The sequence below is a fragment of the Phoxinus phoxinus genome, assembly GCF_949152265.1.
Source record: "Phoxinus phoxinus genome assembly, chromosome: 24".
Classification (NCBI taxonomy): domain Eukaryota; kingdom Metazoa; phylum Chordata; class Actinopteri; order Cypriniformes; family Leuciscidae; genus Phoxinus; species Phoxinus phoxinus.
In genome coordinates, this window is record NC_136899.1 from 14003710 (window position 1) to 14011773 (window position 8064).

Genomic DNA, 8064 nt, shown 5'->3' on the forward strand with positions numbered 1-8064 from the left:
CTTTAGCACAGAAGAGACACAAAAGATCTTACATTAGGAAATAATCAAACATATCAGAGCGGCTATGGGCTTTAGGCCAAACGATTAAAGAAATCAATAGGCCTAACATGTGGATCTAGAATTCATAAAAGATGAATAATATTTATAAAAAGGATACAATTCATAATTCATTCATCAATAAAAAGAATACAATTAAATAAATTAGAATAGAAATTCGCATAGCCTGCATGTTTTAGGGAATTTTTCAGCTGATAACTAACCAAACCAACTTAAATATAAATATAGCTGGATCAAAGTGCGTATGTCTACTTGTTTGTTGTTTATTCACAATTCTAAAATAGGATATGTGATTTTCGACTTTCATGAAATGTCTGCAGCTTTGCATTTCACCAGAAGATGGCGAAAGAGTCCATTTGACCTCACATGCCTGCATGCGACTGAAGAGTGAAGCACATTGAGTAATGTGAGTAACTGAACTGAACTTATTTATTTATAATGATTCTTACATTATAAGCATTTCTGACCTCTTAAATTCACATCTTTTGAAATAAAGATCTGCAAGGGCAAACATAGCTGCCAAGTTAAGAAATCTGACCAAAAAAGTTAGGGCTAATCCGGTTTCAGGTTAAAATTAGACCAATCTACCTTTTTATATAATTGACTTAAAAACGTATGTCAGGGGCTAAGGCTAGTTTTAAGATTAGTTAATCACATTTTTATTCTTTAAGGTTGTCTATAACAGTTTTAGAGGGATAGTTCACTCAAAAATGAAAATGTTGTCAACATTTACTCACCCTCAAGTTGTTCCAAACCTGGATGAGTTTATTTTTTTATTTTTTTACTGTTGAACACAAAAGAAGATATTTTAAAGAATATGGGTAACCAAACAGTTGATGACCCCATTGACTTCCATAGTATTTTTATGTCAACTGTCTGGTTACTAACATTCTTTAAAATATAATCTTTTGTGTTCAACAGAAGAAAAAAAATTAATAGAGGTTTAGAACAACATATGGGTAAGTTAATGATGACAGAATTTAGTTTTGGGGTGAACTATCCCTATAAGTCAAGTTGCCTGCATATTGGTCTAATTTAATACCAAAATTAAGATTGATTGCCTCTTGATAATCGCATACATAAATAGTATGACCAACTATAGTTGGTCATAGTAGTAGCCTACTCAAGACACAGTCTTAACATAATGGCTATGTATATGCAACTGGCTTCAGACTTTCAAAAAAAAATTAGATGACTTGTGCAACCGAACCTGCGGATTAATATTGTGCATGATGGTAATTATATTTCTCCTTTTGCAGATTTTTTTTAATCCTCTGACTTTCTAATGCAGCTATAGCAAAAAAAAAAAAAAAAATCTATGCAAACAAATAAATTGATTGTTTCTGAACTTAAATTCACAAATGGCTACCTTTAAAACAAAGCTATTCTTATCACGTAGACCTTTTAAAATGAATTACATTTATGGTCTTCAAATATATAATGCAACTACATTTACAAACAATTATGGTGTTTTGAATTGAATTTGTGCTAGATGACAAGCCCATAATAGAGTAATTCTGCTAAATGTATGCAATATGCATTGCACTCTTAGAAAAAATGTTCAGCGGACTTCTAGAACCCACACGTTTTCGTGATAAAGTGATACATTCATAACATTTTAAATTCCATGATGGGAACCCCATAAAAAAAACCTTTAGAAACTTTACTTCTAAGAGTGTAACACTTAAACATCTGGAAACAATAAAAGGGACACGTTTGAAGCTATAGTAGGTTAATCCATTCTTTAAAACAAAATACTTAAGGACAGAACATTTCTCCTAATTGAAGAATCATCCGTATATGCATGTTTCAGACAATAAGATAAATGTTGTGAGTGTGTGCTTGAAAGAATTACAATTAAAGCACAAGTGATATATAAAACGAATAATATGAGATGAGAAACAGGCAGAAAGAGGTGCAAAGTGAGAGCAGATAGAGACAGATGTGAGTAAAGCTCTCTGTGTGGCCTTGCCGACGCTCTTCCTGTTAACCCTCCTGACATGATGGACCTTACAGGAATCACTAATGAATCTGTGTCTGGGCCTCTGGAACTATTAAAGGAAATCATACATGCTTCTGACAAAGCCTTTCCCGAACATACACTCTCTTTCTCTCCGTTATGGCCACAGAGGATCTATGTTTGTGAGAACATTGTAAATGTAATTATTATTAGCAGCTGCCCATTTGTTCCCATTCTTATGGATTAGAGGGGGGAAAAGCAATAAAAAAAAGTTGGCCCATTCTGCTATACCCTCTCTCATCAGTAAATGGCTTTCGTGTCTCTTTCTGTCCTCTGATTGGATGTTCTTTAGTGCCGTTTCTGGAAAGGCTCCCACTTAAATTAGTCTTGGCTGGTAATATCATTAGCTGGATGAAACTCTTAGAGATGTGGTCTAATTAGTCGAACTCTAAATAAAATAACATCACACCTTCGGCTCCTCTCGACACACTAACACCGAGGACAAAGATGTAGGCAGGGAGCATAACAGTGGAAAGTGAGTGAAATACAGACCTCATTGAAAACCTATAGGCCCCTTACCAAGCACAGCAATCCAAGCAGATTGGCCTCATGGTCATGCAAAAAACTCAGGCCACATTACAAAGAATGCAATGGTAACACCGCGTGAGCCGCTGCTCAATGACAATGGAGCGCCACGAACCCCCACACTGACTAACAGTTATGCGTCCTGCCACATAAAGGATTACCAGGGCTGTTTCTGTTACTCAGATAACATACAACTGCTTCTGACAAAGACACCACGCAGGCAAAGCAAAATCCTGCGGAGAAGTGGGAATTGAGCTCTCTCTTCTCGACAAGGAGCTTTTGATTTAAGGCCTGGAATTCATGCATAATTCTGGCTTTTTAACCACTTTCTCATATCAATGATAAAGAACGGAGAGTTAATATTTGTTTGTGATTTTGGCCCTTTTCAATCTATCGTATCATAAATAAATCTCTTTCCTTTTTCTTTTTTCAAACATTTCTTTTAAAGTTTTTATTTAGGATATTTTTTGTTTATTTATTAGTGCTGTCAAATCAATTAATCGTGATTAATCGTGTGTAACATAAAAGTGTGTGTGTGTGTGTGTGTGTGTGTGTGTGTGATATATATATATATATATATATATATAAAACGTTTTTTTTTACAAACTTTTATGTTAGATGCGATTAATCGCGATTAATCAATTTGACAGCACTATTATTTATATATGAATGATTTATTCAGTCAGTTATTTTCAATATTCAGTGTTAATCAGTGTTTAATATTAATAATCAATGATATTTTATAAGTAAAAAGTTTTATTATTATTATTAAGTTTCACTTTAAAATGGATTAAAGGGATAGTTCACTCAAAATAAAAATGAAAATTCTGTCGTCATTTACTCACTCTCAACTTGTTCTAAACCTGCATGAAGTTATTCCTTCTGTTGAACACAAAGGAAGATATTTTGAAGAATGTTAGTAACCTGACAGTTGCATAATTACTATAGGAGTCCGCTTTGCTTACCCACATTCTTCAAAATCTCTTTTTTTGTTTTCAGCAGAATAGCAGGTTTGAAACAACACGAGAGTAAATTATGACAGAATTAAACATTTTGGGTGAACTATCCCTTTAAGTTCCTTTATAAAAAGAAATTATAAGTATGTAGAAACAAATAAAGTGCTACGCTGTGGTGGATTACATTGATGTTTTTTGTCTGCATTTCTTTCACGTGATTTCTCCTTCGGAGCTTACAGTAATGTCAGGGGAACAAAATGCCCAGCAGAACGATGCATATTAGACTGTTACAGTCTTGTCTCTGCGTATGATTGACACTCCTGCATCTGCTTGTTTAATTAAGACTCCAGCTATTGATGGCTGGTAGGGTAGATACTAATAAGTGGGTGAAGAGCAGTTCAGTAGCACTCAGCATTTTCCCCTAAAGTTTACTGTAAACACAGGGCTGTTTCAACCTCTTCCCAGCACTCTAAATAGATGGAAATGGGGTAACACCTCCAGGCTTTGTCTAACAAGGGCGACATCCAAAGACCCTAACAGTGTTTAAGGGCCCACCAAACATTTCATATTCGTGGATGCCAATTACATGCACATGAATGCATAATTGCTCTAGAGGAGCTTAAAGTAGCAGGTCTAAAAGGCCTTGTTATTTCAATGGAGCCTTCAGGCCGTGGTGATCAGGATCAGGTGGGGACGGTTGGGCTTTAAGTCCATCTCCTGAGGAACTTTGGACAATGTGAGAGAGGGTGTGGGCTGATCTGATCGTCAAACCCAAAACTGAGCTCAATGACAATGAATGAGGGACTTCCCTTGTCACTCTATAAGGAAATAACACAAAGTTTAACATGAACAAACACAAACGCTGATGACTGCTTAGATGATCCATTCATTAATCATGTGATAATTTTAATGTTGTTTGTTTGGATATTCCTAATGAATCATTAAGACTAATGGGTTTTCAACTTTAACCCCAAGTTAGGGGTACTTCTAACCCAAAGTTTAGCAAAAAACATTTTTTTTTTAGTTTTTTTTTTTTTAATTCCAGTAGCCTGTGTTTTAAAAAAAAGTAGTGACATACTGTCCTGTACTTGTCTAATGTTATGAATATGCAAATAAGAATGTCAACATTACACCAGTTCTAAATAAACATTGTTTTATATTTATAAAATGAAATAAATATACAATTATAAAAATTTTCTGTATGTATCCTATATATCCTGTATGTAGCCTATATATATAAATTGGAAATATCAGGAGTGCCTCCACAGACAAAACAATTATATATAAATGAAAGTATTTGAGTTAATTGTCAACATCTAAGCAGATTTCTAATTAAATACATTATTCTAATTTCTTCACATGTTAAAAAATTCTCTTTACAGCCTTTGCATTTGTTTTCACCCCCAAAGTTGTTCGCAGCCCGTGTTATATATATATATATATATATATATATATATATATATATATATATATATACACACATTGTTTTTATCTCTCCACATGCCAAACCCCCCTTTAAAGACTTTGCATTTGTCTTCACCCCTGATTTTCTCCCTTGTCACTTTAGCCAATGGCTGCTCATTTAGTTTATAGTGTTCGCAGTTCGTGTAGACTAGAGAGACCCGCATTACCAAATGACACTGTCATGTGTCCACAGTTTTATTTGCCCCATACTGACTTATTGTGTGCCCTAAAACCCCTGTGTTTCTGCTTACGGGCTCCATCTCTGTAATTGCTCCACCTGTACTGTAAATTGGACCCTACTGTTAATTAGCCTGAGCCAGTCATGCTGCATTTCAATAGCTCCCCTAGTGTGCTTCAGTGCAGTCTAACCAACATGCTGCCTCATCTCTAGTCTTTAACCTCTCTGCAACTTTATCCCTTATTTCACCAGCTTAAGCAGATTCTAGTGCTGGCTTAAGACCCCTCCACAAATTAGCATTGAGTGGGAAATATCAGGCCATCATTAGTCACACCTATTAAAACTGGGGCTTACAATCTGTTACAGAAAGCGTCACTGATCACATTTTACTTTAATAACGACTAATGTGAACTTCTTTCACAGCATGAAAGATCAAATTGATTTTGTAGTGCACAGGTATTTAGATACTGTGATTACCTGGTAATAAATGTTTATTAATGCTCTAATTTGCAACAGTTTAGTAGATACATCTGGGTTTGCTTATATGCAGTTTTTTTTAATACACTACACTACACATACTATACATCCTAAAGTCTGAAATGAGGCCACATTGAAAATCTTTTTATTATTATTATTTTTATTTGAACCTGTAAATAAACAGAACGTTTTTGGATTTAAGAGAATATATTCTGTATATATACAGAGAGAAAGATAAATTAATGAAAATAAAATAAAAGTAAAAAGAAAACCTATAACAAATATTAAAACCTGTAACTAAACAAATATATTTAAACCTTTAAATAATAATAATACAAAATATGGAATTTGACCAATCAACATGCGGGAGTTTGTATTGAAATTAGTAAATAAATTAAAAGTTTAGGACTTATAAAACAAAATATGAATTTAGATTTTTCATATCATTACATTGTTTGTTTGTTTGTTAGTTAGTTAAAAAAAAATGTAATTGTATTTAATGTCTATGTGGACACCAGGACTTATAAGAAAATGTCCGGAGTTATTAAGAAAATGAAAACACATGTATAGGCAATGTTTTAGTTTTTTAGTTTTTTTATTCACCAATCAATTTTTTAGTTTCAGCCTATTTTTTAACCAAACTTAAAGATAATTCTCAACTATGTTATGAAAGATATAACAGAATGATTTGATATACTATTTTACTTCATACAATGGCCATGAATGTATCTACATTTTATCTAATTTGCATATTAATGTGTTCTTGGGCCAACATGTAATGAAAAAAGAAGTGCAATAATGGGAGTTATTATGCCTATACTAGGAGCCTATACTAGGAGCCTATACTAGGCAAAATTTCATAAGAACATCTCATATTTCAGAAGATTATTTATATCTAATATACCCTATTCACTTGTTGAGTCTCCCCAAAATCCCTGCTGTCTTCTACAGAGGACATGTTTGAAACCAATACGCATAGAAGATGTTTATTTACAACAAACCGTTTGAAAATTAGTCCGATTTAAATTATAATAACAAAATGTTATCATATTTTCATAAGAGTGCTAAATCCGAATCATCAAATCACGCTGGACAACACGAGCATCAGGTTTTACACAAACTTCTGAAGTTCATGCAACACAAAAGCCGCTGTCATTAAAGCAAAAGACACAAACCAACTGCTAAGATACTGAAGTCCACTTTTCCCCGATGAAAGAACACAAAGCAGAAGCGTTTCACCAGTGGCCTCAGACTTCTGGAGCCCATGCGCTGTGTCTGTGCAGGGAAAGGGGAGGCATATGGCGTGTGTCCACTCCACCTCCTCTCCTCCCCTGCTTTACTGTAAGAGTGTGCTTGAAGCACAGCTGCCAATGGAGCAGTGTCAGTCCCCCCATTCACCCTCAGAGCTGTTTGCTGTGTAATTACAGTTCGCCCGGCTTTTGTTCAGCCCCTAATCTGGAGTCTGCATTGTGGAGCGCACGTGCCCGACCAGAGCTAACCCGAGCTAACCCGACCCCGGCCCCCCACCCCTTCTTCTTTTCACACTCGGGTCCAGAAGTGTGCTGATCTACAAAGCCCTGAAAGGGACACAATTAGCAGAATGACAGCCAGTGTGAGGAGAAACAGAGGAACCCGAGGAACAATGGGTTTCGACTTCTATACGGCACTCTGAAAACCCACAGCCCATGTGCCGCCCCGCAAAACACAGCTATTGTGACGCCTGGCTATTGTGATTGGTGTGATGGAGGGCACACTTTGCCAGTGATGTGAGTGGCACACGGATTATGAGCTGGAAATGCTGCTTAACAAATGGATGTGAAGAAGTTAAACTGTCATTCAGCTGCAGTTCCTCATTGAGCACTCAGAGCTCCCTGTCAATGATTGTATGAGGATCAATGAAGACACAGTTGGCTGACAAATGAGTAACGGGCCACAGCAAAGTTAGACTTACAAATAACCCGACCATCAGACCAAACGAAAGGCCAAGACTTTTTTTTTTTTTAATGAGTTTTGAGTTTCAAGAGATTTCAACCTTTTCATTTAGTTATGAAGGTCACATTGGAAATATTGGTAACTGTTGTATTTTTATTAACTAACATTAACAAAGATCAATAAATACTGTAACAAATGTATTGCTCAATGTTAATTAATGTAATTAACGCTAAAACGTTGACTATATGGGATCTTGTTGTAAAGTGTTACCAAACAATGTATAGATTCTCACTATTAACTATGACTTTTGCCTCAAAAAACTCCCAAAAGGTATTGGGTATGATTTTTGGATGTAGAATATGGTCATGCAGAACAAGGCATTGATATGTGCTTTATAAGCACTCATAAACAGCCAATATCCTAATATGCTTAATATTCGGAATTAGACCCTAAAC